The following is a 7,588-nucleotide window of genomic DNA, read 5'->3' on the forward strand; positions in this document are numbered from 1 at the left end:
GGGGCGTGGGGAGGAGCCCTTCTAGCCCAGTGACTCTTCTTCTGCTGCTGCATTTGGCCCACACAGCCATACACTGAGCCACGGTGCAGGTGTAGGGACATCCACCGAAGCAAACAGGCCATGGTGAAAGACTCAGCTCAACCTAAAAGCTTACCCCAAGGGAATCTGAGATAAACACAGCACATGCACGCAAAGGAGCACTGTGAAGTAGGAAGAAATGGAGTTGTGACAGAAATCACTGGCCATGACACATGCTGAGGGAAGCCAGGAGTCAAGAGCACAATCCTATTTGTGTAAAGAAGTGTAAGTGTATGGGACTGCTTACTTAAGACACTGGAAACATCAAACATCAAACACTAAGCCAGCGGTTACCTGGGTGGGGGACAATCCAAAGAATGACAAGTCTTTATGTTTTACTTCACATTCCAATTGCCTGGGCTGTCTCCAAGAGCGGGTATCGCTTGGGGCAAGTACACGCCTTCCCCCACTGCCTTCTGTTACGGAAAAAGTCAGTTATGTGCCACAACAGAGACAGCAGCGGAACCCCGACGTGCTGGGCTCCAACTTCCAAATCCAGACACGATCAGCTCCTGTCCAAGCTTGTCTCCACCCCACTTCCCAGGTGACAGCAGTAGCCTCACAACTAAAGATAACAATTATCCATTTTGCTTTTCTGAGGTCCTTGGGGATTGAATCCATGGCCTCACACTTGCTAGGAAAGCACTCTACTGCTGAGCTACATCACCAGCACTCTTTTCATTATTACAATATTTTGAAAGTGTCTGGCTAAGTTGCCCAGGCTGGCCTTAACTTGTGATCCTCCTGCCTCAGCCTCCTAAGCAGTTGTGATTAAAGGCATACGCCTCTTCACTCAGCTATACAAATTTCTTTAAAACTGCCAGTATCAAGTCAGTGTTCTGATTCCCAATTCCTTTTAATATTATAAATGATTTTTTGGACAGTTTGTTCAAATCTTCATTTGAATTCAGAGTCGCATTACAATGGATTGACAATTTGTCAGTCCTTCTGTCATATGGACTATTCACCATCTTGCCCTGTCTTCCTACATAGCCATACGCATGCATGCACGAGTCTCTGTGTTTCTGACGCAAGCACACCTGGACAGAGAGCAACAACATGGCGTCTCCGGCTGGCCGCCTCATCCAGACGCCCTTTCACCTACTCTGTCCTCTGTGCACCCTGAAAACAGTGGTTGGGTCAGGAGGCTGCCCGGGGTCAGCTGGGGCTTGGGGCAAGCCTGCCTCGCCCGCCATGGGCCCCTGCCCTCACCTCTCCTCTCTGCTCTTGTGGAGGTGGCACCTCCGGTTTACTCCTGAACTGCGCTGAGCCTCGCGCCCAGGCCCCGTCAGCACCAGCCAGTATCTCTCCGTGAGCAGTGCCGGCCGCTGCATCCAGGAAGCCCTGCTCAGCCCCCTCCTTGCTTCTGGGCCCCCAGAAGGCCGGGAGGTGACACCTGCCCACACTGTCAGGGTGCCCTTTCCCCCGTAGCAGGGCATGGCATCTTCTCTTCTCTTCTTTCCCTGAAAAAGTGCTTGGGAAATGAGTCACCTGGAGAATAAGAGAAAAGAGGTCTCATTACACAGGTGCCTCCTCCAGCACCTTGGCAACCCGGCACGGGGACGAGCTCAGAGACCCAGGGCGAGCTAATCATAGTTTCTGAGCCCTGTGCTTGTGATCCTGGGGCAAGCTAGCTCCCACTCTGTGCCTCAGTTTCCCTGTTGTTAAATGGCAATGTCAAGAGCCTCACCTCACGGGGACAGGACAGTAGGTATAAAGTGATCAGACCAGTGATAGCACGTTAAATGCTAGCTATCCCCATGCGGTCTTGAAAAGAAGTCAAAACAAACCAGCGCAGCGCAGGGTGGCACAGCAGACAACTGGCACTGCATGGAGAGAGCAGTGCTTTGTTCTGAGTCATCCACTTGTGGAGATACTGCCGCCTAACCTTGGGGACCTGGACAGGTTACTGACAGAGGTAACTCTCCCTGCCTCCGCTTTCCCATCTGTAAAGTGGAGTGGTGGTGACCCAAGGCTCAGAGGGGTTCTGTGAAGACTTAACCTAAGCACGTAATGCTCAAAGCTGGACGGATGCACTCCTGCCCTCTCTGCCTATTGCACCAATGTCCCAGAGCTCCCGGTGAACTGGTCCATTTTCACCCTGTGCGAGGTTTGCAGCACATGGATACCAGGCCTGTGGTCCCTTATCTGAAACCCATAGGGCCAGATGTGTGTCAGAGTTCAGTGTCCTGGGGCTTTAGAAAAGCAATAAAGTTTACCTCTGCTGGGTCTGGGAAAAACCTCCAATCCTGCACGTTAATGCCTCTGCCGGAAAACACATGAATTTTCCCCACTACACAGGATAAACATCTAAACAGACACATCTTTAGCACCCAATTCATTAGCAGCAAACTTAGGAAAAATGTTTCAGAGTTCCAGTCCTTCAAGGCTCAGGTGCTATGGGCAAAGTATATGGACGGAAACAAATATCAGAAAGCCACATATAGCCACAGCATGACTCACCCATCAGGACCAGGGACAAGAGCGTCAGTCATTGAGACCCAGGCCCCTCCTCTCCTAACATGCCCCACCTCCTGAGAGAATCCACTTCTCTCCTCCTCCACTTTCTAGTGGGCGCAGCCATATTCTTTCTTGACTCCACCCTCACAGTCACAGCTGATTGGCCCAGCAAAGAACATGTGACCCAATCAGAGTCCTTCTCTTGAGACTTTTTGTGGTTGCCTGGCGGGAGCGATTCTTGCCTTTTCTGGCTATTACAAGCCTATAGGAAGGTGGCTCAGGACGGCCTCCAGCACTGTGCGTGGCACTGAGGTGGGTGGGAGAAGCTGATGTGGGGAGAGAGATCAATGTTGGAGAGCAGAGATATTTTTCTGGGTGAACTGTCCCCAGACACGGGTCCTAGCCTGGTTTGCCTGTGGTCTGGATTCTGGTGGCGCTAGGGAGAGGACAGCCTGGAGCAGCCACCCTGCCGTGAATGGGCACTATGTTGAGAGTAAGCCCCTCCCCTCCCCAGCCCACCCAACACCTGTCGGGAACACTGACCCCATTGCAAGGTTTGGCTTTGCACAAACTCTGTGTAACACCTTGTAAAGAAAGCCACTGCTGCAAAAGATTAAAGGGCACCATTAAGTAAGTTGTTTTATTTCTTCTGAGACCGAGGGCAAACTGAAAATGTGCGAGGAAACATGGCTGAGTTATTTACTCTGGGTTACCAGGGACCAAGCACGGCCTCCCAGAGGCACCCAGCCGGTCACAGCAGTGGTTTATAAGGTGCAACTGTTGCAGGGGCGCCAGCACCATCCTGGAGGGATGCTGGGGGCAGTCACACAGGTCAGGATGGAAACTCAGCACCAATAAAAGTTCAGAGGGCAGCCTGGTGGGGCGGGCCAGCGGGAACCTGAAGGAGGTCTGCTTGGAGACCAGGCCCCCCCAAGGCCCTGCCCATCTGCATTGCTCTGTGCCTTTACCCAGCCCGCAGACCCTGTTCTGAAGCTGGGCGGAAAGAAGCATCCCTCCCAGCTACATGAGTGAGGGAGGAGGAGTCCCCTGGCCTTGGCAGAGCTTCCTGGGTTTTAGGACAGGGCTGGCCAAAGTCCAAGAGGCAAGCTGGTCTCTAAGGGCCAAGGTGGCTGGAGAGGCACCCGGAGGCCAGAGAAGGGGCAGAGGAGCCTGGCAGACAGCCCCGCCCCACCTCCTTCCTGTCTGCCTTTCCTCCACACTCCCTCCCAGCAGCCCTGCTGGGCACCCCTGCACGCCCAGCTCCATATCTGCTTTTGCTGGAACTCCACGCACCTGGCAACAGACAAAAGCCCCCAGCTCCCAGGTGACCAGCCCACTGCTGCAGAGCAGTGTCCAGGATCCCAGCGTCCTTACGAGGGGGTCTGTTCTGATCCAGCCTAACAACAGCCAGGGGACCTCCAGAAAGTCACCACCCATTTCCTTGGATAAAGCGGTAATTTGCAACACGGCAGGCCATTGCCCTTGCCCCCACACCAGGTTTTTGCCAGAAAACGTTCTGTTCAAGAAATGTAATGATTTGTGCTCCTTGATGTTCCTGCCCAATGTATCAAAGTGTTCTGTTCAAACAATGTAACTGCAAATCCATCGAAGTTTCCACCTAAAGTTCAAGAATGTTAACTCTGCTTGAAGTGACCCCCACTTCTAGCTGTGTCTCCACTCTGAAAGGTTCCTCTCAACTTCCTTTCCTGGGTGGTATATAAACTCACTCTCAGGGCAACTCATGGCTCAGAATTGAGGGCGCTTAAACTCCTCTGAGCCAGCCGGCATAATAAAGCTAGTTTTCTTCCACTTCTTCAAGTGGCTTTCAGATTCCCGAGTCTTCAAATCACTGTAGCTGAGCTATCTCACTGTGCCCAACGTCTGGTTCCCGGACCAGGAATCCCATTGTGCCGGCCGTTTGAGCCACCAGTTCAGAGTCAGAGAGCAGCCACCAGAAGCCCTCTCCAAAGAAGGAGATGGCTCACCTCCACCACTTGGCAGCTCCTCCTTCAGGTAGGGGGTGACTAATGACTGTGCTTGCTTCTCCTGACCAGACTCAGGAAAAGAGGTAGACTTAAAAAAAGAAAAACCCTTCAGGACTTCTGGATAAGGTAAAGCCCCAGAGTCCAGTTCAGACTCAGTCAGGCCTGTCGCAGTGGACAGAAGGAGATGCTGATCACCTTCCACAGTCTCAGGTCAGAGACTTCAGTCAGGCACTTCCCAAAGGAAGAAAGGCAGGCAGGCAGGCAGGCAGGCTTTAACCCCTGGAGGACTGATTACCGGTCTGATGTGTGCCACCGCTGGTCTGTGCAGCTCCCCAGCTTTGGCTAAGGAGTCTGATTGGGTCCCACCCTGCGGTTCTGTGATGATGTCAGGTGACATAATGGTGACTCACCTCCCATAACAGGAGGTTGACGAGGCTCGGGATTATGAGTGCACCATAGCCTAACCTCCCACGAGGGATGTGCCCAGGCAGGTGCCTGAGCGGTCTCCTTTGGGGGACACCCATCCTTCCTCTGGCACTCAAAGGCATTACATAAACCAAGGGTAATAACCATAGTAAACTCACTGTCCTGACTGCATGGTCGAAACTTTTTTTTTTTCAATACCATGACTTCTTTGATAGAAGTCAGGACCTTAAACTTGCAAGGCAGGTGCTGTGCCACTGAGCTAAATCCCCAGCCTCAAAACTTTTAAGAAGGGATTTAGCGGGGGATGTGGAGTTAAACTAAAGCCCACGAGTTGCGGATTTCTGTGAAATAGGGCGGCCCCTGAAGGAACTGGATGTCCAGATGGTGAGCGCAGTCTGAGCGACAAGCCAGGCCACCCCGACCCGTTCCCTTCATCCATTCTTGGCCGAGGTTGCTCAGACCCTACCAGCCTGGGTCCGATTCTGCATTAGTAAGAAGGAACAGAGTCAGGTTTTTGTAGCCCAAAGTGGCGGCCAGCCCCTCAAGACCCCGAAAACACGGATTCCACAGGGTCCACCAGAAGAGCATCCTCTGCTGCTGCCTCCTCTCCTTAAGCCGCTGTCTGCAGCTCCTCCACTGGCTCCTGTTCTTCCTGAGAGCTCCCAGCCTTCAACCCCGCACTCCGGCCCCGCCCGCCATCCCACCGCCACCGGCTCAAGCAGCCAGTCCACTTCCAAGTCCCCTGACGGGCCCTCTCCACCACCTCCGGCCCGGCCTCTTCTTTATCTGCCTCTCCTGGCTCTATCCTCCAACCCCTCCACCATCCCACGCGAGATGCTTCTCCTGAGATGCCTCTCTTCAGGTGTCTGCAGTCGGCTCAGCCCCAGGTATCCAGCTGCCGGTCCGTGAGACCCAACCTCCACCCCGCATCCTGGACAATGATGCCGTCCAGCCCAGGCTCTGCTACCACCCTCTACCAGCAGCACTTCACCGCAGCTGATCTGAGCTGGGAACGAACGACACACTGCCTCACACTCTGAGAAGCCCAGGCCCTCACTGGTCTCGTGGAGTCCGGCTTCCAGACCCACCTGCCCAGTGGGGTGACTGCCGCCAGTGCTCTACACCCTGCTCAACACAGAAGAGAGGTGAAGAATCACTGCTGAGACCCCAGGGTCTGGTGCCCACCAGCCAAGAGCCAGCAGATTGGGCCAAGAGATGGTTCCCGAGACCAGGCCGCAACGGGACTTTCACACTACAAGGGGACAAGAGGCCCTCGAAAGACACCTCAGGGCCATCTCCAAGGGGTCTGTGCTGCTGCCAAAAAGCCAAGTAACAAGTCCAAGACTGCTTCCGTGCCACAGAAGACAGACAGAATCACCCAGTGACTTCGATGAGTGACCATGAGGCGTTCCACATCCTCACCCTGTTCACTCTTAAGACTGCTGAAAATCAGTGCATGGTCGATGCTGCTTTTGTGGCCCAGCCTGCTCCTGACATCCACTGCAAACTCTAAAAGCTCAAGGGAGTCTCCAGCATGAACACCTTCTGGAGCTGCTTGAGGTGGCAACAAAGGTCTTTGCTAACCAAGAACGTGAAGCCCAAAATGAGGCAGAAAAGAAAAAAAAGTCTCACTCCTTGCAGCTACGCTTGAGAAATAAGACCCTACCCACAAGCCCACCCACCACATAGAGGGGAAACCAACAACAGGCCCGTCCTGCACCCAGACCAATGCGCCTACTGCAAAGAAATCCAGGCACCGGAAAGGTGAATGCCCCAACCAAAAACAAAGCACCCCAAGCCAAAAGCTTCTGACCTCACCAGCTCCAAACAGCAGCCCAAGCCCTGCACTCAATCAGCCAGCTCCCAACAGTGCTGGTTCTCCTTACCAGTGTGAGCCCGGATGCCTAGCCAGGTTGGACTCAAAGAGACAGAGTCAGGTTAGGGAAGACCGGGCTCCCTCATTCTGGGGCCCTAGGAGCCCATCGTCGAAATGACAGTTGGGGGCCAGCCTATAACTTCCATGGTTGACACAGGAGCTGAACACTCTTCAGTGACCACCCCAGTGTCCCTGTTCAAGAGGGAGGCCTCCATCATGGGGCAACTGGAGTTGCAGATAGAAAAGCCATTTTGCCAAGCACAGACCTACAAATTGGGGGGACAGGAAGTGGTCCACGAGTTCCTATATCTGCCCGAGTGCCCTGTCCCTCTTCTGGGAAGAGACCTGCTGACTAAACTCGGGGTGCGCATAACATTTACCCCCACAGGACCTGCTAACCTGACCCGAGGTGCCCGGAGAGGGCTGATACTGTCTGTAACTGACCCCAGGGAGGACAAGTGGAAACCGCACACTGCCAATTGGGAAGAAATAAAGCCCGGAGTTACTGGAGACGTTTCCAGAGGTGTGGGCTGAAAGGTCCCTACCTGGAAGGGCCAAGAACCAGCCCCAAGCCTGGCAGACCCTAAAATCGGGGGCAAAGACTGAGACAATGCACCGTCCCTGGAGAGGCGGGACACGGAACACATCAGCCGGCTGAGGGGTGCAGGGATTCAGAAAGAATGCCAGTCCCCTTGGAACTCGCCACTGCTGCGGGTTAAGAAGCCAGGTGGAAATGGACACTGGCCAGTACAGGACCTCCGGG

At 53.9% G+C, this 7,588-nt stretch overlaps 1 protein-coding gene and 1 long non-coding RNA gene across 2 annotated transcripts in view; both read right to left on the reverse strand.

Annotated features, from left to right (window-relative positions):
- LOC104864521 overlaps window positions 1-1,702 on the reverse strand; it is a 7,255-nt gene extending 5,553 nt beyond the window's left edge. The window contains exon 1 of the long non-coding RNA XR_004514949.1: window positions 1,291-1,702. This is a non-coding gene — a long non-coding RNA (uncharacterized LOC104864521). The remainder of the gene's footprint in view (window positions 1-1,290) is intronic.
- LOC104864579 overlaps window positions 1-7,588 on the reverse strand; it is a 131,451-nt gene that overhangs the window by 71,100 nt on the left and 52,763 nt on the right. The gene's annotated exons all lie outside the window — the stretch shown is intronic.

Source organism: Fukomys damarensis, unplaced genomic scaffold, assembly GCF_012274545.1.
Source record: "Fukomys damarensis isolate Sample0158 unplaced genomic scaffold, DMR_v1.0_HiC HiC_scaffold_32, whole genome shotgun sequence".
NCBI classification, from domain to species: Eukaryota; Metazoa; Chordata; class Mammalia; order Rodentia; family Bathyergidae; genus Fukomys; species Fukomys damarensis.